This window comes from Euprymna scolopes, chromosome 14, assembly GCF_053919585.1.
Source record: "Euprymna scolopes isolate OS-2025 chromosome 14, ASM5391958v1, whole genome shotgun sequence".
Taxonomy (NCBI): Eukaryota; Metazoa; Mollusca; class Cephalopoda; order Sepiida; family Sepiolidae; genus Euprymna; species Euprymna scolopes.
The window spans coordinates 41,782,171-41,808,430 of record NC_136495.1 but is presented as its reverse complement, the minus strand read 5'-3'; the positions used below and the strand labels follow the sequence as shown (position 1 = coordinate 41,808,430).

General features: G+C 33.2%; 1 protein-coding gene across 4 annotated transcripts in view; it reads right to left on the bottom strand.

Annotated features, from left to right (window-relative positions):
- LOC145292963 (beta-1,3-galactosyltransferase 1-like) overlaps positions 1–26,260 on the bottom strand; it is a 153,006-nt gene that overhangs the window by 22,219 nt on the left and 104,527 nt on the right. For 2 of the 4 annotated variants that reach the window (XM_080139185.1, XM_080139186.1), the window contains exon 2: positions 4,845–4,903. The exons of the other annotated variants lie outside the window; for them this stretch is intronic. The gene's annotated coding sequence lies outside the window, so the exon portion shown is untranslated. The remainder of the gene's footprint in view (positions 1–4,844; positions 4,904–26,260) is intronic. 4 annotated transcript variants of the gene reach the window in all.

Genomic DNA, 26,260 nt, shown 5'->3' with positions numbered 1-26,260 from the left:
TTAAAAGTACCTCTCGCTTTGATAGCATTAATTCTGTTTCTATTTTTACAAATATCAATAACGATCATAATCATTCAGCTCGGACAAACTACGTAACATCAGGAAACAGTTAAAGGCGATTTAACGGTCAGTTTCAACTAGTTGAATGGTGAGACTTGCAGTGACAATCATATACCAGCTCCACGCTCTATGTTTTAAAATGTTTTTTTCAAATGAAAAAATAAATATGGTTTATAAAAATAAAAAGAGGCGTTGTGGCTTTTTTCATAGAGCATATAGTTTCACTAACGGAGATTCTAGAAAGATATCGTATCTCTAAGAAGTAATGATGCAAGTGACGACGCTGAAAACTCTACTCGATCCGTCAAGCAAATGTAGCCAATAACATATCAAGCATTGAATAAAAGGGAATGCCCCTCTTGTTTTATTGTTAATTATATTCAGGGAGCTAGTTTCCCTACCAATGACAATATAGCCGTTAGACCAATGATTACACTACACGAATTATGCTTCCCGACCAATGGTATTGACATAAGTGATCTAAAGTGTACCGTTTTGTGAAGATTAGGGGTAGCTTTTAAGTATAGCTAATACAATACCTTGATTTAGGGCCACTATAAATGGCATACTTCTTTATTGACCAAGTAGTAGAGCGAAATTAATCATGCAAGCACTTATGTTTAAATTAAACTGTGTTTTCATTTTTTTCCTTTGAGTAAGCATAAGTCATCCATGGTATTAATCTAATCTTTATAGAACACAGTCTAGAATGCTTTACTTCTTTCTTTTATTGTTGTATATGGTACGTCATAAATAACTGCACGAATGTATTTACCTGATCTCTAAGAGGAAAACAGAAAATTAGGGGAGATCCAGTACACTAGATAAAGCTTAGTATGCCCTACACAAATACATGAGCATCTCAGCCAGCATTACCTACTAAGAGTATCTGAGACGATTAGCAATGCACTAATCTTTTTTCAAATAAAAGGTTTGAGGTCTTAACCGATAGGACATTACTGTAAGAAAAACACTCAGACTATTTGTTGAAGGTGTATTCGATATCAATATGAAAACTTACTAAGACAGAAACAGATAAGTATATCAATTATGAAAAGACAAGTATTATTTGCTTTTTAAAACCAACTAATTTATTATCTCAGGTTGAAGTGGATGAATGGAAAATTAGTTTTCTAAGCCAGTTAATGCTTTTTCTCAATACCGTTAGTATATTTTTTAGTACGTAATGTTTATATATCTGAATTGAGTGGGGATTTTGATCCAAACCAATTTATCAATTAACTGTATTAAATAATTTTCGTTCTGTTAGCAATAATCAGCGTAGCAATTAACTAATAGTTCATCTTTTGTCATAAGAAATAGTAGTATGGATTGAGCCAGCATCACCTAGAATCGCATCAATTAGAACCTAGTAATAAATATGTATATCAATACGCTGATTTAATATACACTTGAATTGAGTCTTCCTGGTTTTAGAAAACGAAGCATTGATATATAACGGATCTGAAGGACAATACAATGTTGGTTAGTTTATATTAAAAAAAAACATTGCTCCACTATACTTAGGCCACCCACTTCCTATAGAAATCCTGCCTACTAGACAATTGAGGGTAGCCTGGTGTTGACGTCTGGTCAAGTATCTTTTCCAACCAGATATCCAGATGTTTCTTTAAAGTGTCGGAGCCTACTCTTATATTTCTCATGCCAGCATTATATTTCTTATTGTGGCAGGAATACAGTTTAATATTCTTGTCCCAAAATAGGTGAAGCTTTGGTGTATGAGGAAGATGAACCTCTGTAGTTCAAGGTATAGTTTTTATATAGAACAACCTCCATCACCGCTGGTGTTTTATTCTACTATTGTTGTGTTTGGGATCCTTCTAAGATTTTCCATATATAGATAATACTATATCGTTCCATATATAGATAATACTATATCGTTCCATATATAGATAATACTATATCGTTCTCTTCGACGTTGTAGTAATTACAATTACAGATCCTTCAGTCTCTCTGAGTAATTCATTTAGTTTACTTCACATATTTTGTTGGTGAATGTTCTCTAGGGTGCTTCTATTTTGCGAATTTCTGGTAATTTTTGTAAAACCACAGCTGACAACAGTATTCCAGGCTTAGGAAGACAAGAGATACCCATTATGTGAGCATGCACTCACTATCCCTACTTCCGAAGATTTTCAGTATTCATCCTGTTAGTTGTCTTCCGCAGTGGTGTATGTAGTCAATATGTTGTGTAAAGGTGACATCTTTGCTCATATAAATCCTTAGATCCTTCACTACTTTCTTTGATGTGATTTTCTGATGGCCATATCAGTATTCAAATTTTTCTTTGAGGTGGTCTTTATTATCGTATTGGAGTAGATCAAATTTGTCTCCGTTAAGAGCTACATTGTTTTCATTAGCCTATTTTATAATTTTGTTGCGGTCCTCTTGTAAAAGCCAGGAGTCATGTAATGTGGAGGTCTTCTTCAGGATTCGTGTGTCGTCAGCGAAAGATGTTTATGGCGTGTTTCAGATTTTTATCTATGTCAGTAAAAGAAACAAAGGACCTAATACCGGGCCCTGTGGTGGGTCTCTGATAATATATATATATATATATATATATATATATATATATATATATATATACTAGACAACCGGTGACCCGTTGAGTCAGTATGTTATATTAGCTATGGAATTAATGCATGAGCGTGACACTTTGGACGGAAAGAAACTATTTTTTGTGACATAACAGAAACATTTCTATGAAAGTATATATTAATGATTAATGAAAAAAGAATATAGATATATTTCTGAGTCGTTCTGCTTATAATTGTTGATTTTTGAAAAAAAAACATTAGATCCATTGAATTATAGGTGGTTTGCCATACTTATAGGTAAATGTGCACTGAACATATGCCATAATACTTAAAAGTGTCATTCAAATTTTGATATATCTTTTGATTTAAACGGGGAAAAACAATTGGGACGCTGAAAACGTATACAGTAAAACAATACGTTTTATTGTCGCTTTGATTATTTGTAACGCAATTAAAAAAACATTTTTGGGTTTACATATTTATATTTGTAGATTAGAAGAAAATGTACGAATGTTTTAAGGAGATGTATTAAAAAATAGAGAATAAATAAAAACAAGAAGGTGGTGGATAAATCGCCGTTGTAAATTCTCTAATGGTTGTCAATGTGTTAAAGGAGATTTACGTGTAAGAAAATTGCGTTAAAATAACAAACTCAATACAGAAACGAACGATGTAAAACAAAAAAAGAACAGAAAGCATTAACAATTGTTTATTTGAATAATTTAAACACGAAAACAAAAATTGGGACACTGAAAGCGTACACAGTAAAACAATACGTTTTATTGTGACGTTGATTATTTAGTATAATATATATCGTATATATGAAACAGGACGATGATTATACGTATTATTTGTAATCACGTTTTCCTTTTGCTTCCCATATCTTGAAGTTTTTTATTCAATAAATTTAAGATATTCGCTTTTCTAAGGACGTCCGTTTGTTCGATTGAAAACGGTCCATCGATTTGTGTTTATTTGTTTAAGCTGTTATGGGTTTATGTTTACGTACGCATGCGCAACTGGCAGTCGTTAACCGGATGTTGGGTTACAACCCCGTTACAAATTCATTTGAGTTTTATAAATGTATATATATATATATATATATATATACACACAGATTGAGAGAAAGGGAACAACATGGATAGATGTAAATATTTCTGATAGTAAAGATCACATATGATAAAGTAATATCGTTATTCTATTTTTAAAATATCATCTGTTTCGCCATGGCTATACAATCAGTTCACTGATAATAAAAAGTTATCAATTTATAATTTTTATGGTCACTGTATTTATACAGCGTATTATATCCATTGAAATTAGCACTTGTATCCGGCTATAACAGACGACATATAACGTTATATATATATATATATATATATATTTACCAGTGGTGAAAAAACAAAAGTAGCGTCTTTTAAGTTTAAACCGTTAAAAAACACGTATATAAGAATTTACACATAATTAATATTTAATTATAAACCCCTCTCTTTTTTTAATACACTCCTACTACTTTAAACTCCAACGTCCTCTCCCCACCACTCCCCCTTCTTTTCTAACTCCCCTTTATCTACGATCTTTCCATTTTTATTTGACTTTATAACTTAGTCCATCTATGAATTCTGATGATGCTAGTTGGATTTTTCCTCTCTTTGAGGATTTTCCTCTAGTTGAAACAATTTGTAAACTCATTCTGGACTCACAGTAATAAATTTCCTATATATATATATATATATATATATATATATATATATATATATATATATATATATATATATAATACAAAATGTTAAATGGTCAATTTAAATACCTACATTTTTTCTCAATATTAGTTAACAAAAAGTAAGCAATAAGTTATAACAGAATTTACACACCTCCTTTAGCAACGGATTACTCTAGGCTCCTCATCCATTTTTGTGTGAGCTATATAAAACAATTTTTTATTGTCAACACCATAAAAATTTGAAATAAGATGGCGAAATAAATATAATGAATAATAAAATTTATTCCCTGTGAGAAGTATGACAAAAAAAAGGAATACTATAATAATATCGCCATCATTAATAATAATATCGACATCTACAAACTTGATATGTTTGTTCTTAAAGACTCAATTCTATACCTTAGTCATAGTTAATTAATTTTCAAAGAAAATTCAAAGCGCATACATAGTTGTACTGAACGTGACTCAATGAGTAAAAAGTTGGATAAATAATGAAAACTTACCATAAATTGAGAAAAATTCTAAAATATTCCGTTTTCTTTTAAATTAGCGAAAGATTTATCTGAAAATTAAAAAAAAAAGATTGATTAAAAAAATGTAAAAAGCCGTAAGAGGTAAGCTAATATAAGTTTGTAGTTCTTTGTAGTTGCGTATCACCAAAATAAAACAGTAAAGATTATTACATAAAAATAAAAAGAAAGAAACATCAACATGAAAATGTAAGAGTTTTCGGCAACGTTGGTTATGTATATGCTTTCCCATGTATAGATCCATATTTATTACTCTCATTGTACAGCATGTGTGTCTGCTTGATTACGAAAAATATATTATGTAATACTACTGTAAATATACAGTATTTCTATACGAGATACGTTCCGAAAGTAATATCGTATTTTTTGTTCCATCCTAAGGTATCATGAGTTGCAATTGGCATTATTATGCTAATTGAAATCATGCATTTATGACCTAAAAGTTTGATCTTTCTGTTGCAGAAATTGACGATGTGAGACTACAAAAAAAACACTTTTTAATCGATGGGTGTAGGAAGGAAAGATTCGTTATCGTATTCGTCCATGCAGAAAAGATTGAACCGATCAACAGTCGCATGTGGTCCCACTTAAGAGATGGGTTCGTTGATTTCATGGTGGCGACAAAGAGGCGAGTGACAAATCATGCTCCAGACATCTACGACAGAGCCATCGTACATTTTTTTTACACAGTGATCACCACTTATCAAGGCCCGGAAGACACTCAGGGATGAGGTTTATTGCAAGTACATTACGTTAGTATGGAGATTTGATGAAGTGTTTAATTAAGGGGGCGGTTCATTAGGAATTTGTTAACATTGGACTTGAAGACACGCAAGCTGTAGTCCGGTGGGAAGCAGGCAGACGGAACCGAGTTCCACAGGCGTGCAGTTCTAAGAAAGAAGCTTTGTTCATGGAATCCGCGTTTTGATTTAGGCACAGATATAGAGTGGGGGAGATTTTTCACAGTGGATTCAGCTAGACGGGTGTTTTTCGTGAAAGATTGGCGAGGGGGACCAAAGATTGGAGTTCAGACGAGCACCTACCATGGAAATAACGATAAAACAAGGATAGGCTCGCAACGTCTCTTCTGTGAATAAATATGTATGGAAACAATTTTGTTTTTACTATAAACCTTTTACGCAAATATTATGCAAGTATAAATCATGTAGAATATCTGTATGAAAGTGTATTGTCAGTGATTGTGACTATGTAGAAAAATTCTGGAGCATAAAAGATCGCCCGTTATAGTTGTACTACAGTCGTCTCTGTAGGAAGCAGAGAAATTCGACATTTTAATGAATGCACTTATTGAAGGCGTTTAAATTTGCTATTTTTAAAGTTGAGGTTGGACTCTGAATGATTGATTTATTTTCTCGAGACGCCTTCAGGATGATAATTTTAACTATACTTCATAGATATGAATCTATAATGCTTATTTATAAGGCTATACTATATTTAACATTATACAGAGGTCAAGAGTCTTCAAAAATATTTATAAAAAAGATCGATAAGAGTCTGCAACTGAGCATCGAAAGTAAAGATAGAAAAATAGGGAAAATTTAGAACAAAATACAGGAGTAAATACTTAATAAAGATTGGAGGCGATAATGATTATTATGCACCATTATAATCACTAAATGTCTGAAAGTTGTTTTTAATAATTTAACGGACGCGTTTTGCATTAAAGTTTAAATAAGCATTAAAATCAAGAGATACTGATATTAAACCTTATACTGAGAATGGATATCATCGATTTATTAAAAAAATTGCATGTCATTTTACTTCCAGAAATTGTCTTTAAATTAAAGCTAAAGCGAGAAGTTCACTGAATCTCGCTTACCTGGTTTCCAATGGCTATTTATCAAATATAATGTAAATCCGAAATATTTGGATATTTAACTAAGAGGAATTTCGTTCATTATGCTCCATAAAATACGTTAAGATTCATAACTAACTTAAATTGTGAGAAAAAGATTCGTACACATAGAGCTATAACACAGTAAGTGATAATGTTCAATCCGAAATGTGCTGACCAAAAATACAATTGCGAATGAGGAAACGTGATCATGCTACATCTTTGAATTTAATAAACGATTTTATTTGTAATTCCGTGTAGATTTTTCCGTTCGACAAATCTCAAAGCTCACTTATCTAAATAAAACGACAATACTCTATTAAAAACTAGCAGTTCCGCCCGGTTTTGCCCGAGCCCTGTGTACTGTTCATAAGGTTATGTGCATATGTATTTATTAAAAAGTGTGAATATGTAAAGTAATGCCTTTCTGTGTAATAATCTTCCTTAACTACCATAGAGAAAAGACAGACATTTTCATTTTTACAAATAGATATATTGCATCCAATCTATCTCCATGATTTTAAAAGTATTAAAGACAAAAAAAGACTCGTGCACCAGAATCGAGTTCAGCTCACGATTTATTTTGCATCTGCTGTCAATGACTGGGCTATGAAAACATGCTTACTGCAAGGCTAAAAATTAAAACATGAACCAATAGCTACTACGTTATGCATTCGTAATGCTAGCCTTCGATCTTGACCTGCCAAATTTATTTATTTTTTTAATTTTCACACTTTTTCACCGATTTTTCCGGGCTAAAACCCAAGTATAAAGTTTTGCATGGATACAAATACCTTATATATGAAGTTTCCTGTATGTAGACCAAAAACTCTAGGAGTTTGGTAGGCAAAATTTGTTAAAAATATATACGTATAAATAAATATATATGGAAACAGCTTTGTTTTTACTATAAACTTTTTACGCAAATATTATGCAAGTATAAATAATGTAGAATATCTGTATGAATATAATTACACGTAATAATTAACTAAAGATGATTATCACATTGGAAAACCGAAGCAACTAATAGGGAATTAATTAAAATGAATGTTAAAAAGAATATACAAATTAGCATGTTTTTTTGTCTAGTGAATGCAATTCTACAATCCATATATAAGAAAATTGCATTTTCTTTGTAAATAAATATGAAAGGGAGTTTTTAATATGAATATCAATACACACAAAAGAAAACGAATTTATAGGAGTATAGATAGATTAAAAATTTATATTGAGCTTGTGTTTTCAGGCACAATCTTTAGATTTCTCTTAATGTACATCAAAACGATAGAAAATCTTTAACAGTCCTTATTTGATTGCTTGTGTAGAATTGTTGAATTTTCAACAGTAATTACTTTCTCAATTTACACTTGTGTCACATTAAACCTTACGCCATCTCTTTTTCGGCTGTTGGATATATTTTGCTCAATACAAAAAAAAATGTACATTATTTCCCCCATGAATATTATTCTAGTTCAATGTATAACAAATTAGCATTAATCATCTATAACTCATTCCTAGTAGATACATTTTTAATCACACTGTGTTCATTCCCGATTTCAATAATTCCCCTTTTTTCAGTCTAATAAAGCTATTTTCATTGATGCGTTTAACTTTCCCCGGTTTAGAACAATCAAGTGTAAAATTGCAATTGTAGCCCTGATAGCTCTGTTGCGACCAAATCAGTCTCTCTGAAGTACCGTTTTCATTACTGAAAATGTTCCAAACATAATATTATTTTTCATTTCCCTTTGCAAAACTGCAATTTTTGGAATGCCCAAAAGAAAACAGTTATTTCCACTCCACAAACCAAACCAAACACTACAAATAAATATTTGAATACATAAAGAACTTGAAGCATAAAAATGGCATCGAGAATTGCGTGAATCGGCATTTAATAACTAGAAAGTGTTTTATAAATACAATAGACACCCGAGATACAGTAGACCTAGCATACGCTTTTCTTTCAGGTTACGATGTGAAATACGAGGTTTTTCCGGTCCCTGCTTACGGCATTTGCCCTCCTAGCGGTGTTATTTATAATGTTATTTGATTATATACATATGTATTATATACTGTATTTTATTTTGTTACTAATTTTTAATGCTCTATCCTGGGATTCTATTGTAGTACACATAACACCCAAACAAAAATATCGCTAACAGTTCAGATAGAATGAGGTCACCTTTCGACTACACGTACTTGTTTATGAGTACCATTCCTGCTTCTATAATAATGGGATACATACCCATGTTCATCGACACACATTATGGAAAAGCTCCAGCTATTCTCACTTCTAATTATAGGCCACAGGTACAGTTATACGATGAGGACACGCGTAATATAAGGTGTCCTAAATGTAAACAACCTGTATTAAGAGTATTAGCTTGTTAATATTGCCGAAGTATTCGGCCATTAAGTTGGACAACAAAATGTATTTCTAATAAAAGTAGTATAATCGGTCCGATGATAGACCTTGCTGATTTATGAGACTCACAGCTTGAGGAAACTGGTGAGCATAGCGCCACGTGTTCTTAGCGTTATACGTGGAAATGCGGACAATTTTGTATACCATTTTACCAGACGCGAGCACGCTGAAAACACACATCCATTATGTTTTACCAAAAGGGAAAATAATTAAGCAAGTTGCTAAAATGCATATAACTTTCTCTTCCTATTTATGAATATGCATTTCCGTTTTGCAAATATTCATGCAATGATATTCCATACCTAAGATGAATGTGCTTCATAACAGCACCATTTATTCCAATCACAATTATGGACTATATTGAATATATCACCTTTAATTAGGCCTATTCAGTTGTGTTTTATCTTGTGATATAACACTATATTAATGCAATTTTATCCACATTCGTAAATCTAACAGATGGGTTATAGGTCAGGGAGGGTGTAATAGCAATTCTTCTAACGCACTCACCTCTAAAAGACAGATGGGCTATTCTGTCTGCTTTTGACACGCGGGAGCTGGCTGAAAGAGAAGTGATTGGTTTTATTGGAAATAAGGCGAGACCAACCGCGAGAATTACAGAGACTTCAAAAGGATAAAAGACAACATTCGGACGAATAGGAGACTAGGCTTTTGCTCAAAACAGAAAACAGGTGATAGTAAGATCATTTTCAAAAGGGGTAGAAAACCCCAGTTAAGTGTGGCATTGGCGTAATCGTTTCAGTTATACATATACACATATGAAATGCATAGTAAAATAGAACTTTATTTTTAAAAAATGGTTGACTTTCTACTAAAACTAAATACATTAAATAAAAATATTAACGCAGTTTTAACTAAAATATTGATTACAGACGACCGTGTAAGTTTTAATTTTGTATACGCTATAAATTTGAAAATAGTTTTGAAAAAATTCAGAGTATAACTCGCAAATTGTATCGAGATATTTCATTGCACAACTCACAAACCTTGCTGAAATCTTAATGTCATAATTTGAAAGTTATATCAAATTATAAATTAATGTTATGAATTCTTAGATATCGGGAACTAGGTATATTTCAGTTTAAAGCCCAATAAGTAAAGAATTACTGATTCTTTAACAGATTTATTATGGGAATCTTTTTTATACCAAACTCACCGTAATCTTTAAGACGTCAAACAGATTTTTCAGAAATACTCGAGTCATTTTTTATGTATGAAGATCCCTTTCGATTTCTTATTTTTTATGCATGAATGTCGAATCTGATGGCATTTTCCCCAGCTCTTATTTATAGTTCACATCACGGCACTGATCACTTAAACATATCCTGAGTAAAGAGCGAACCGCTCAGGAAAACGAAACTGTCACACAGACGTCAATTTTTCGGAAATAAGAGTTTTATTTTCGAAAGATTTATTTTTAAATACCGCTTTCCTCTTAACGTGACCTTTTTCGAGTCGTGCGACAGGAAAGATTAACATTTTGGAGATATTAACCAGGAAAGGTCACCGATTTCCTGGCAGAGTTCGCAGAATCCTGATTTGCGTGTCTGAATTGATCAGACAGAAACTGATATTTTACTAAATGCTTGATAGGTATTTTATTACGAAATTGTTCTATTACAGAATTGAGATTTTTTAATAAGAACTGTTCATCGTCATGATTATTGTTATCATTATCGGCACCACTCTTATAGTTATTGGCATCGTTATTACTAACGTCATCCTTACCAGTATTATTAATATTGCTAGTATAGTCCTACAATCAATATTAAAGAGGAATTGTATAATGAAAGCGAATATATATTACACTGACCCATCCGAAAAGAGGGATAATATCTAGAAGGATTGTATCACGACGAATAATTATATACGAAACAACTCAAAAACACGAATATATTAAATTTAGATTTCGACTATAGGTTTATTTTCCATGTAAAAATATTCCTATAGCATCGTGTAAAACACGTTTTTTGTGTGTTTGCATCTTTAACAAAAACACTTTTTCCAGTGATCACATCATGATTTTTTTAAAATGACGTTATTCACGTTTTACATGCGATAATGCCTTATATATTCCCTCTACCTTGAATCAACAGAGCAGTGTAGGAAGCGAAACTACAGCTGTCATTAAAATATAAAGCTATATACAGATGTGTTTTTGTTCTGAAATAATTTATCTCAAAATAATAAATTAGCTTTCGACTTATAAGACAGTCTTGTTCAAGTCCTGACATTTTTTTGTAAATCATTTTCCCCTCGAAGATAAAAAATATAATTGTTTTAAATGGTAAAGTTTGTTATTCAAGAAAAATAATTCAATCGTAAGAAATGCACATGGTTATTGGACTTCTAATTTCTAAAGTATTACTCGAATACGAAACAATGTTTTCAAGGTTCAAATATATTGCTCTTAAAAAATGCGATTTCTCAGTTTTCGCTTCGTAAGTTACGAAATTAAAATATGCTTGGACTGTCGGGAAATGAAGGAAAAACAGCGGCGTTTAATCTTTTGCATATCTGTTACGCCGCAAACCACCATTTCTGTTAGTATCGTTCTTTTCTAACTTACAGAAAAGAGTTTTACTTGCAAGAGAAATGATTCATGATAAGTATGAGTTATTTCTCTTGTTGACTTCACTTTTCGATCATACCTGAAAAATGTTCGGATTATTTGGATTGTTCGGGCTACTGTTCTCATCTGTAGTTTTTACTTCCATAAAAGGTCCGGCCTAAGTAATCGTCGAACTTCATGTGCATTTATCCAAACTATTAAATCTTTCTGTCGAACCGGGGATCAGCAGATAATTTTAACAGTAACATTTTATTTAATCCACGTGTCTTGCATATTCCCGTTTCGTATGACATGACCGGATAAACTATTTAGTAATCTGCATTTGTACTATGAGTATCGCCCGTCGTTAAGATTGTACTATTATAATTGAATTTTAACAGTGATACTTTCTGAAGGGTTAATATTGAATAGATCGGACGATACCCAGAATATAATTGCGAATTATTTAGTGCATGACTGACAAATAGAGAGCATGCTGCTCTCGAAGATTAAATAATGGTTTCCATTTGAAATTCTGTGCATATTCTAGAATTCGAGAGGAAAAGTCCAGGGATAGAGAGAAAGATTCCGGAATTCGAAAGAAAGATTCCAGAGTTTGAAAGAAAGATTCCAAAGTGTTTAATATTCAGACTTCGATATATAAATATTATATATGAATATATAAAATAGTCAGACTTCGACAAGATACATCTAAAGAAGGTTTAAGTTTGCATTGGCGGAGACTGAAAATAACACTCCAGATAAAAACAGTTCGAACAATTAAAACCATGCGTTTTACCAATAAAAAATGTACTATTAGCCGTTTTGTTGGACTTAAAAATTTACACGAGTATAGTACCAATAAAGTTTTAAAATAAAAGCTGAAAAGTTATGTTCCAAATTCGGTATGCTGATTAAATTCTATTTAGGTTCAAACATTTCAGATATCTTGACATGATAATTTTAGATGATAGCTGTATTAATGTGTAATCAGTCAACAGATTGATATAATTGTACCACAAATATATCCAATTTATATTGCCAGCAGCTTGGGAAGCTTCGATCAACGGGATTGTTATTCTACAATCAGTAACATTGACACAATCATACATTCAGGACGTGAATCTGTACGAAACATGATTAGACAGGAAAGTTAATTTGCTTTACATAAAACTAATCCATCGTGTCTTTCAGTCAAACAGTTTATTAAGTGCAACGCTTGTAATAAGACGGGTGAGGTTGCAGCCATTCTTTCCTTGGTGTGTTTCGCCGCATGATTTCCGATGTTCAACTGAAAAGACCTGCTCAGACATGCCGGCAACAAAAAGTCAGTCATCATCATCACGAAGTAAACGATTTTTTATTAATGAAAAAAGAAAACATTGAATAAGCAATAGTTCAAACCCGTCTCGCGATACTGCTGCTACAACGATCTCGATTAAAATAGAAAATAAAATGGAAATGAAAATCATGCATACAAATAAACGATCTTATATTTCCGGTCAGACAGCTGAAGAGGAAGTACTTATTGGGGTTGTATAAGCAGTTCAATTTCACAAGTGCATGTAAGCCCAAGGACTTAAACTAACCACCATGTTTATTATTCGCATTCATCCTGCGTGTTATTTTTACAACGTTCCAGTTGATGTAAGCCGAAACCTTCTTTTGGGGTATCTTATCAAACTGAAATACGCACGGAATTTCGAACATAAATCTTTATCCAATCCATGATTATAAAATGCTATCGGTGCAAGTCGGGACATCAAGGATCCGTGGCGTAACAACTAAAGAACTTGATAAATCAAGTTGTTCGTTACGCTCTTCTGGATATTGCAGGTTCAATCCTCAGTACAGATTATACCAAGAATACAATTCCGAATCATTTGAGATATTCAGTTATTCTCATGTCCGGTGGAATAAGAGGGTCCTACTCCATGTAATAAAGGGTTCAATTCGAAATTTTCTGCAGATGCCCAGAGTTCGACAAAGCCCACCTGCAGAAGTCCAGGCCTTACACTGACCAGAAAAGTTATGCAAATAACAGCCAGGCTAAGACCAGAAGTCTGAATATCTGAAAAAATACTCATCTAAAAATTAAGAAATGTAACCGTCTTCTTAGTATAGGGTTGTTTTAGAATAAACGTAACCCATTTTAACATTCATGTAATTATTTTGATAACACAATTCGTATGAGTCGATTGTAATCATTTGGTTCCGTATTTTTTTTTGTGAAATAATTTGATAATATAAATAAGATTTAATAGCCTGCAAAATGTTAAGGCACACCTTTAGAAATGGCATGGAAAAACTATGCTTCAACAGCGCTCAAACATATTTCCATAAAATCCTATAATTTGTCAGTAATTTAATGTTTAATATTTAAGAAAGAAGCGGTTGTCTTACTTGCTATTTGCTTTTTCTTTACCATTTACTAGGAAGAATTATGCTATTTTACTGGCTAATTTTGTTTCAGACTAGTGGGATATATTATATTTATAAATATTTAAGATATTAAAAAGATTAAAGTAAATATTATCTAAAATTATAACCTATCAGGATAATAGGAAGCACAATATACTAGATTTAACAATTAATAACATAAGATAAAATTTAAAAAAAAAACAATAAAATACCTTTATTAATACATCAAAATTCTAAAAGGGCTTATAAAGAAAATCCCCTATTTATTATAATTCCTTGTTTGATATTCTCTGGATAAGTAAACACTGTATCTTAAAATTTTCACTCAATTTCTGTAATTTTTTTTATTATACTAGAACGCCGCCCAACATCGTCAGTCGTAACATTCAGTTAAATATATTTTAATCAGTGTAAATTTCCAAGGTATTATTATGTAGGCAATACGTCATCGATCATTATATTATATCCAATAAATAATTATATTAAGTTTGAAAAATACAACTTGAGTGCCATTAGAGAATCCAAACTAAAATATTTAGCTCTCTAGCGCTCTGCTAAGTTCGTAGAGTGCTGGCTTCGCATCCAAGAGGATCGGGTTTTGAATCATGAGTTCGGATGTGTCTAACTGATGAGCCTCAAATGAGGACGAAACGCGCGTCTTGGACTTCCGGTTCGTTGACCGTCATGGCTCTTGTGGGCTGCGACATTGTTTGGCTGTGGAATTTATTAATATATATATATATATATATAATTCAATTTTCACCCCAAACAAGGCACAGTGCCACTTTGAAGTAGGGGGCTACTATCAGGGACTTAATTTGCAGGGGCATTATGAAGGGAGATGAGTAGAAAGATGTTTGTTCACATTACATTTGATTTTCTGCATGTCAGTACAGTTGGTAAAGATCCCGGAAGGGAGTTCCAAAGACTTGCAGTTCTGGGGAAGAAACTATTGGAATAAAAGGCTTTCTTGAACCTAGGGATCTCTACGGTAAAGGGATGAGACTAGCTTGTCGGGTTTGTCGGGGGTAATTACGTCGGGGAGGTACAAGTGTTTGCAGTTCGCCAGAGCATTCAAAGTTAAAGTATCTGTAGAACAGGCAGACGGATGCAACATCTCGTCGATGGGACAGAGGCTGAAGCCTAGATGACAGTTCAGGACCTATCAGGTTGGCGACTCTCTTTTGAACCCTGTCCAGGAGCGAGAGACAAGCAGCAGATGCACCAGCCCAGATGTGAACACAGTAGTTCATACATGGGTGAATGGTGGCCTTATAGAGGTACAGGATACTTTCAGGCGTAATTAATTTTCTAGCACGATAGAGGGAGCCAACATTCCTTGCAGCAGACTTAGCAATGCTCTCAATGTATCTATTCCAGTTCATATTCCCTGTAAACGTTAGGCCGAGGAGTTTAAAAGAAGTACTTTCAGGCTATGTGTTCTTGGCCATTGCTATAGGTGGTAGAGAAGGTTTCTTGTAGTTATTGAAGGAAACAAGCTTAGCCTTAGCAGCATTGAATGTGACCATCCATTTTTGTCCCCATTCCACTACAGATTGGAGGTCATCTTCTAGTGTTTCTTCCATTTCCTTGGATATGTGTTCATTTGTTTTCCCCTCATATCTGTTATAGAGAGTGGTGTCATCGGCAAATATACCCACCTCCGATACACTTTCATCAGGGAGGTCATTTATGAATATCAGGAATAATAGAGGTCTAATGATAGACCCCCGAGATACTCCCGCATTTGTCATATTGTTTAGATGTACGACCGTCGACGACAACTTGGATTTTTCTCTTACTTAAGAAGGATTTAATTACATTATGAATTCTTCCAGTGATTCCATATGATCTAATATTCCTTAGAAGACCATCGTGCCATACCCTGTCGAAAGCCTTAGATATATCGAGGGCTACCGCTCTACCCTTCCCTGTTTTGTCCACTGAACAGTATATACGTTCAGAAACTACAGTTAAGATATCTGCTGTTGAACGGGCTTGCCTGAATCCATATTGTTTGTCAGTCAGGAGTTTAGCAGCTGTTAGGTGCTAAACTAGGGCTTGATTAACTAATGACTCAAATATTTTGGCGAAAAGCGGGAGGAGGCTAATGAGGCGATAATTTAGTGAGTCAGTTCATTCACTAAAATTCTTGAAGACTGTTACCACAGAGGCGATTTTCCAGCAGTCGGGAAAGCAAGATTCGTTAAGGCACTTATTGTAAAGTTTGGAGAGAACTGGAGCAACCTCGGTAGAGCATTTTTTTAATAGCACAGCTGGGATGAGATCTGGTCCACATGCTTTTGAGGTGTCTAGGTTTTTTATAATAGCATGTTCCTGAGAAGGGGTGATTTTAAAATCGTCTAGTGTGGCGTCTGTTCGCAGAGGAAAATCAGGGAGTGAGTGGTGTACTGAGTTCAGTGTGGAGTTTGAGGCTAACTGACTGGCAAGCAGATAAGTCTTGACAGTTGCCGTGCAAGCAACCTCATGATTGTTTGATAGTGGGGGAATAGTTGACTGTCCATTATTTACTACGCTGTTGTATATTTTCCAAAAATCCCAGGTTCCTAATTTCTGTGCTTCGATGCGTTTTCTGGTGGCTTCAGAGTAATTTGACTTAGCTGTCTCTATCACTCTCTTACAATTATTTCTAGCTGCTATCTACTTCTGTTTATTTGAGATGGACTTATGTCGGTTGAATCTGCGGAACAAATGGCAGCTGCACAAGCAGAAGTAAACCATTGGGGAGAGTGGGACTTGCAATAGAATTTCCGTGCGGGAACATGTGCTTCAATTGCAGTTTGGAACTATTCAGTTGTCTCATTTGCACACTGTTCCACTGGAAGAGTAAATATATTTTGCCATGGGGCATCTCTGATGAGTTACCTGATGGCTTCCCAATCAGCCTTTTTGTAATACCTCGTTGTTTTGAGTACGCGCATATATATATGATTATCAGAATATGAGAGATTGTATAATAAATTCCACAGCCAAACAACGTCGCAGATTCACAAGAGCCATGACAGTCAACGAACCGGAAGTCCAAGACTCGAGTTTCGCCCCTCATTTGGGCTCATCAGTTAGACTCATCCGAACTCAGGATTCGAACCCCGAGCCTCGGTTTCGAATCCTGAGTTCGGATGTGTCTAACTGATGAGCCCAAATGAGGGCGAAACTCGAGTCTTGGACTTCCGGTTCGTTGACTGTCATTGCTCTTGTGAGCTGCGACGTTGTTTGGCTGTGGAATTTAATATATATATATATATATATATATATATATATATATATATATATATATATATATATATACGTGTAGATCATTTTGAACCGTTCGCAGCTGTATGCATTTCGACCAATAACCAAAGCGATTTTGTTTAAAATATCTGAATACCACATATATTGAGTTTTAACTGTATAGATAAAAAATGTACATGTTTTTTGTAGAGACCGTGCTGCAGAAAAGGTAATTTTTTAATATATCTACATAAACATACGTGCACTTTAGCCAATTTTAGTAGGCTTAATAGTTGTATACATTTTACTGATGTTTCTCGGAGTTTCTTAGATTAGTTTTTTTTTGTTTCGTGTATTGTTTGTAAAGAATAAGAAACTACTTAAGTTTTATATTGAATTATCACAGTATCTTTAAGTCATCAAATTTATTATGACTTATGAAAATTTAATGAAGTAATCCGTATTTATGAAATCATTCTATAACAATTTTGTTATTCTCTTGCATAAAAGCATATTATTTCTCACACTTTTCTGTAAGCCAAAGATACTCAATAAAAAATGAACCTTACTGTATACATTACTTGTCTATCAGCTATCATTTGCTTATCTGTCTTTCTTTTATCACATTCTTATCAGCACACCTTAATATGACGTGCAGCATTGTCAATATCTCCTATTTTAGATCTAATTTCGACTTCGATATTTTCTCCGATTCAGGAGCAATCTAGTATTTTTTTACAGAGGCATTACCACTTACCAAGGCCAGAGACAACTTGAGGATAAGGGTTAAGAGTGTACAGTAGTCAATTGGACAATATAGTAATCGTTAGTAATGGAAATTCGGTAAATTTGTTAACTTAAGTGGAACGGCTCATCAAGAACTTGTTTACGTTGGACTTCAAGGCATCTATATTGTAGTCAGCTGGAAGGCAGGGAAACGGAAGACAATTCCACAGGCATGCAGTTCTAAGGAAGAAGTTTGTTCATGGAATCTACGTTTAGGTTTAGGCACGGATAAAGAGTGGAGAGAATTATTGATAGTGTTTTCAGCTAGACGAGTGTTTCTTGTAAAAGTTTGGCGAGGGGTGCCATAAATTGAAGCTCAGTCGAGCACTTGCCATGAAAATAGCGATAACGCAGAGATAAACTCGCAGCATAACTTCTGTGAGATAGAGGTTGCAAGGAAGAGAAAAGGACATCTACTACGGCTTACATAGACATTGTGTTAGGAATATTGCCCACAGAAAATTGTAGAAGAGCTGATATCCGGTTATTGTGATGCCCATTTAGGATGATAGTACTTACAGAGGATACTGTGAACGAAAAAATTATTGCGTAAACATACATCTTAAAATATTCTCCACTGCCATTCTATTAACGTCTTGTAAGTTAGTTATCTTAACGTCAGCTATTGAATTGGCAGAGGACGGTGTTTAAGTGATTATCAACATGGATGTGGGATTTTTTAATCCAGCTTATTCAACTGAAAGATTTTCACTGGGAATGTTTCAACCACCACATGGTTCGTCATGTAATTAACCGATGCTTTTCTATGAATAGTTCTGACTTGAAAAAAGGTATTGTAGAAACCACCGCCAACAATTGAATCATTGGAGTTGTGCAACATGAAAAATGAATAGAATTATGGGAGGAGCTTCCAATGTTCAAGATGAGGTTTATTGATAAATTCAAATCCAGTTGAAACAATTTCTCATTTCTGAAATTATTTTGATAACACAATTAGTACGAGTCAAACAGGATAACACAAAATATCAAAGCCTATATGTGTATACCGCGGCATTACATTCACACGTATTATCTAATAACCGTATATGTCTTATCAGTATCTTCGATCGAGTATTCTTATCGATATCAGAAATTGCTTCGAACTAAAGTGCGTAATAAAACATTAAAAAAAAAATAAATGTTCCAATGTTTTAGCGCTCCTGTAAGTCAATTGAACAACATCAAAGTATTTATGTGTTGCTTAACACATGAAAAGAATACATTATGTGTTTTATTTACAAAAAAATTATTTTATGTTTAATGATTAACTTATTTACTTTAATAATATTTTTTGTTTCATTATTTATATTTAGACATAAGAACTATTTTAAATTCATGCCAAAATCTAAAACAAAAACAAAAATCCCAGCCGCACGCATATTAAGACAATTTGGTCTTTAAATAAAAAGTCTAACTTCAGTACCAATATTCTCCGACATCGTGCAATCGAGTCGCATTCGTTTCTGCTCTTATATTAGTTATTTCTTCATGGATATCGATTATGGATGAAACATAATACACCTCACATATTTACTGTGGAATTATCAAAAATCAGAAAGTTGGTATAGAAAACACTTGAGCTAGTATCGATATATATCTTAGCACTATGGAAATGGATAAAAACAAATGCAGTTCTCTTATATGTGAATGAATCAGATTTGTCATCCACGCCGTGCATAAAAAAACACTAAAATGATTGAACTAGAAGTGATTATATACGTTAGATTACATGATATAATCATTACAATCTTAAAATTTGCGCGAACGTCTATTATTTTGCTTTTTACATACTTCATATTTCGTGTAAAATGCTCAACCCCTTTTGTGATTTAATTCACGACGACAGAGCTCTTAAAACTGTCTTTATGATAGATAACATTGCTGTTATTTACAGTTTACATTGCTCGGAATTCTAGTCATAATTGTTACGTAATGCCATACTAACGAGGAGGAAAGAAAAATACGAACAATGTTTAAGAATATAAAAAATAAAAATTTATTAAATTAAGGCTTAGCTCCTATAAAGTTGGGCAGTTTCGATAGATAATAAATTGATGATCCATAACTTTTTCCTTTTTGGAAAGTTTTACCATATATATATATATATATATATATATATATATATATATATATATTAGAATCACAGTACTTGTATTTGCCCTAAAACAACTCCGCAATGAGTATATTTCTACATGGGGTAGCGTTGATCAAATAGTTAAGAGATCAGTCATAATACATGGATCCATGTTTCAGATTTTGCGATTTGATTAAATAATTCCATAATAGCGAGCGTAAAATAAAAATGTTAAACGCGTTTATTAAATAATATTTATACAATAATAATTTATTGATGCAATATGTGTACGCTTTAATCCTTCATTTATACCTGCGGTTTCAGATAAACACTTTCAACTATGTCCACTAGTGTAAATATAACCGGTCTTAGTTAATATAGCGAACAGATTCTGTTTAGTTAACTATTAAGAACGAGTTTATCTCGTGATTTTAAAGATTGATCATAATTACCTTGTAGTAATACACCTGCCATCCAGAAACTCGAACAAATGTTTCACCGGCGTTCGAACAAATAGCTATAAAACCGTTTGTAATTTAATTGTTATATGTAAACTAATAATGCTACCCGGCGTTGCCCGGGTTTATAGACATGGTATACTAAGGATATTGAGCAATCCTAGCCCTACCAATTTTTTCTTCAATCATAATAGCAGCGAGTTCCCGTGCGATCGGAAAAAATAGCCGCGGTAGGCAGGTTCGAACCTGTAACGCGAAAAAGGAAAAAGTGGTGAAAAAAAGCTAACATGCTAGCTGTAACGGCCACGACCTATATCACCACAGGTCGAAATAGCATTTATTAAACGTACCTTCAGATTGCTAGGCGTATGACTAGGAAACATCTCGACGCAAACAGTACCCCTTCTCGCAAGAAACGGTCCACTTCATCGAGACAGAATTAATCTTTGAGACCAAATTTCTTATATTTTTCGTCCGAGATATTGTCTTTCTAACGATACCATATTTTCGCGGTGTGATGTGTCTGTTTTGGCGGATATACAAACGCACACATTTTCCCTTATATATAGTAGATTATCATTTCTGATTACAAAAAGAAAAAACGCATATCGCTGGCATTTTTTTTTTCAGAACTGTTTAGGAAATTATTTCTGACCTGAAGATTGCCTGATAATTTCCTTTTTTCCTTGTAATTATCTTTTGGCGCAAATTATTTCGAAGGTTACTTTACAACACTTGTGTGATGAGAAAATACCTTTATATGAATAAAGAAATATATATTTTTATTATGGAGCTATATATATATATATATATATATATATATATATATATATATACATATATATATATATATATATATTATGATTAATATATAGTTCTATCCGAATGGATCTCTATATATGTTACATATAGATTTGATCAGGTATGCCCCTAATTTCAATATATTAATTTTCATGCCATTGTTGAATATGTAAACTAAATTCCGTTGTGGGTATTTTAAATATGTATTTTGTATGCATTTTTAATATTCAGATATAGAAAGATCTTGTGGTTAAATAAGTTTTTGGTTGATGGAATTATCTCTATATAAATAAAATGAACTCATTTTTTCCCGTCGGATTTTGACCTTAATAGGATTAAAAATCAAGATATTTCATGCAAATATAATATGCACAAACGGCAGAACAATATCTGAGGTGTGTTATAGGCTTATTATTTCTCAAATTCCTCGATAATCATAGATTTCTATACTTTTTCTGCTGAGAAGTCACGGCCAAAATCGGTTAAGATCAATGGAAGTGGTAAAATATTTTCTCTCTAATAAATTCCTCCTCCCCCTGCCACCACTTAACACCGTTTGGGGATCGTTAACAAGGAACAGTTGAGAAGAGAACACCGGTTTGGCTTCGTAGTTCTTTCATGTGAAGTTATTTAAAATCACAAAACTAAGCTACAGTGCTCTGTGGCGTAGTGGTTAGCGTGCTGGACAATTCACATTATATTTTCACGTTCACGCAGACCTACAGTAGTCGTTTTTTTTTTCCTAAACAACTGGAATGGACTTTTCTTGGTGGCCGAACTGTTAACGTTGCAGATGTTTTTTTTTTGTTTTTTTTTCACACTTTATTTTCCTACTTTTACTCATGACTCCGGGTTTGATCCTTCCTACTTACCTACCATAACATTTTTTAAAACTCCCCCCCGTCCCGGAAACAAACACTCGGGCAACGCCGGGTACCCCCGCTAGTAATAAATATTATACAAGATTGGTGCGTGGCTTTGCTGTAAAGTCCAATGTAAAGATTCTATTTGCCATTTCATTGAACGATTTCACCATTCGGACTTAAAGCGAGAAAGGAACATTTTTACAATGTTGACGACAGCCACATTCTCTTAACTGAAATACAACTTCAGTTTTTTCAAAATAAAAAAAAACAATTCACGTTTTGTCGAACAGGAACTTTTGTTATTTGTCAAAAGTTAAAAGCATTCGCTTTTATACGTCACACACTGCAAGAGTTTCTATTCTACAAATCTCATTTTTACATTCTAAAAATCTCTAGATCCTAAATACGCTTGTAATATAATTCAATTAGAAGAGCAATTTCGGTTTATTTACAATGAATAATCATCATTCAAGTAGGATATTTATTCATTCTATGAGGTCGTTTAGCTAAATAGTAGACTCATAAAATATATAAATACAATACCTGACATTTTTTATAACACATACATATTGAAATGTATGTCCTCTACAAAAACATGTAAACATTGTAGAATAATAAACAGTTTCCGCTAGCATTGTTGAATCGGAATTTACATTTTGCGTATATACCTAATAAAATTCACTTGTAGAAAACACTTGTCTAGTTCGGATTAATAGCAATTTCGCTTGAATATATTCTGAATCGGCCTTACCACAATACCAATGTCTAATTATAAATATTCAAACGGAGCCACTATATTTTGAAGTTAGCATATACGCTACTTTGGAATATGCTTCATTCGATGGTATGTTACAAGGACTGAGTTTCTATTATGCTGACGGATTGATTGTTTGTGTTTAACAGCTTATCAACATCGACAATGTCGTTTAAGTTTAGAAGCATTTTAAACCTATTTTATCTTGAAAAATAATTGGAGGGGGGCTAGTTTAAACAGTATTTTATATTCGTCTTTGTGTTACTGTTTTCCATAGTAAAATCTTCTCATTTTTCTGAAAAGATTGTTTTCTAAAGTAAAACATTTAAATTCAGGAAGCCAGTATTTTTAGACAGGGAAAGTGTGGGAGGGCATGGTTTTTGTCTTTGGCTTTGCAGGATATTATCAAGTTAGAAAAAAGATATTTAAAAAATTGCTGTTCATTTGAATCAGAAGGCCGCCGTCTTCAGACATCTAAATCTGGTTTCACTAAGTCAAGGCAAGAAGTGAAAAATGAGGAGGCTGATATAACATATAGAAACTGGATAAAGAATTAAGTCAAAGAAAAAAAATGAAAATTGGATTTGCAAATTATAAAATAAGTTGGTTGGTATTTTTGTTTTACGGCATATCAACCTATATAAAATCGGTGGCTATGCACAAATTGCTACATACATAATAATATATAGCTTGTTAATTAAAGCAAATATACTTGTGAATGAATGCACTCTCAATCTAGTAAGATTTCTGAATTAGATGCGATGAAAACATGAAAAAAGTTGTGGTGCCTTCTACTACATGTTTGCGTAGCAACTAATGAAATTAAACTTTAGGCTTTCTTTCGATTATGGTCGATCAGTTTACTTTTTCGACTATAACATTGTTTAAGCAGCTCGGCTAAGGGCAAAATTGTATCGTCTTACAAAGAACGCCCCGGGTGTAACGGGAACAATTGTCTTTTGTTGAAAACAAAGCTTTCTTTATTTGACAATAAAATAAAGAAAGCTATGACAGGATCTAAATTCTATTTAACGCATTACACTCTTAAGAATTTGATAGGCACTCAATGAAACAATGTCAATGCATTTGTTTTTGTAATCTGCCTTTCCATATCCTGAGGTTAGGATTACATTAATATTTCTCAGATTGGAAGCAGAATCTATTTGGACACATGATATAAGCTTCACGGTAAATGCGTATGCGTTTTGATAACGCCGTGCACATGTGTTTAATATCCATACATGCTTCGGCTTAATCAAAAAAGCATCAATGTGGCTAATTAAAATGTACGACCGGCCGCATGGTTTCGAACGCATGGGGAAAAATAAAATGGACATATCTTCATATTCATTCAATAAACAGACTCCGTATAGTGCTAAAAGAGGTGATAATTTGAAATTAAAAGCTTTCTATTTTTCTCTTTCAGAGTGCTATTAATTAAAGGGCATTTGAAATAAGTATTTAAAAAAATCAATATACGAACATGTATATAAACATTAACTTACGGCTTATTTTCATAATTTGCTAATGTTTTTGCTTTGAACACGAGTACAATTTAAGAAATTCTGCGAAATACGTGGTTTCAATATTAAAACTCCGTCCACACACATTTATATAGATAAATGTATGAAAAGGTGTGTAATGAGATTTTTATTATACAATAGCAGAACTATTGCACTTCATATTAATTTTTCTTATGTTATGCTTAGAATTGCAACAATGAATAAGGACGCATTTATAGTGAGCATTATAAGTAAAGTAATCTATAAACATCACGACTTATAAAAACGTCACTTATTCAATTACAAAGTTTACAATTACAAACTTTTAATATTGAGATGTATCATGGGAGATGAAAATTCCCCATAGAATATGGCTTTCAGAGAAATTCTCAATTCAATCTTCCTTCTCCAAATGATACGTAAAGTTTATATCTAGTTCTCCCACCACGATGCCAGAGTTATACGCAACATACTTTCATAATGTGAGAACATTCAATTAAAATCACTAGATTTGAACAAAAATAAAAACCGACTTGGAGAAGGAGAAATCCTGTAGAACTCCGTATAGAAAAAAGTTTAATATCAGAACAAATGTTTAACTTCCTAAAATATGAATGTTAATATTGATATATCCCCAATACAAACACACCCATATATATATATATATATATATATATATATATATATATATATATGGGTGTGTATGTGAATTGTTTGAATGCAAAATCCGAAAATACAAGTTGCTTAAAACTGAGTCTTAAAAAGAATATATTATATTCAATTTTTTATTGAAAATTAAACATTTTACCGGAATTATTTTCCGGGTTTTTTGAAAGTGATTAAATGCAGAACGTTTTATGTTGATAGATTCGTAATTTTGAAAACAGTTTATAGCATTTTGCATTGGTATTGTTCATACTTTTTACAAAAGAATTCAGAATTATCAAGGCCCGGAGGGCACTCGAGGATAAGGGTTAATGAGTATACCGTGGTCAAAGAGAATATGTATTATTCGTGAGTAGGGGAAATTCGCTAAATTGGATTACTTAAAGTGATGGCTCATCAAGAATTTTTGGACGTTGTACTTGAAGACAACAATATAGTAGTCAGTTGGAAAGCAGACAAACTGACCAGAGTTCCACAGGCGAGGAGTTTTAAAAAAGAAGCTTTGTTCATGGAATCTACGTTTAGGTTTAGGAACAGATAAAGAGTTGGGGAAATTATTGATAGTGTTTTCAGCCGGACGAGTGTTTTACGTGAAAGTCAGGACGGGGGTGACCATAGATTAAAGCTCAGATGAGATCCTGCCATGAAAATAAAAATAAAGCAAAGACAGGCTCACAACGTCTCTTCTGTGAGAAGAGATTGCAGGGAAGTTAAAAGGGCATCCCCACTAAGCTACAAAGTCTATCTTGAACTCTGACAAGACAGCATAAACTGCTTCTAGCAAGGCCCGGCAAGATGTGCAACAGTACTCCATATTTTGACGTACTTGGCTCTTGTACAGGTAGGGAACTGCATCGTTTGTGAAATATCTTCTGGAATTGTAGAACGATTCTACCATTTTCCCATGAGCCTTGGCAACGAATGTGTTTCATCTCATAACAGGAGTAAAGTTCAGAACGTGAAGCTTTTCAAAAC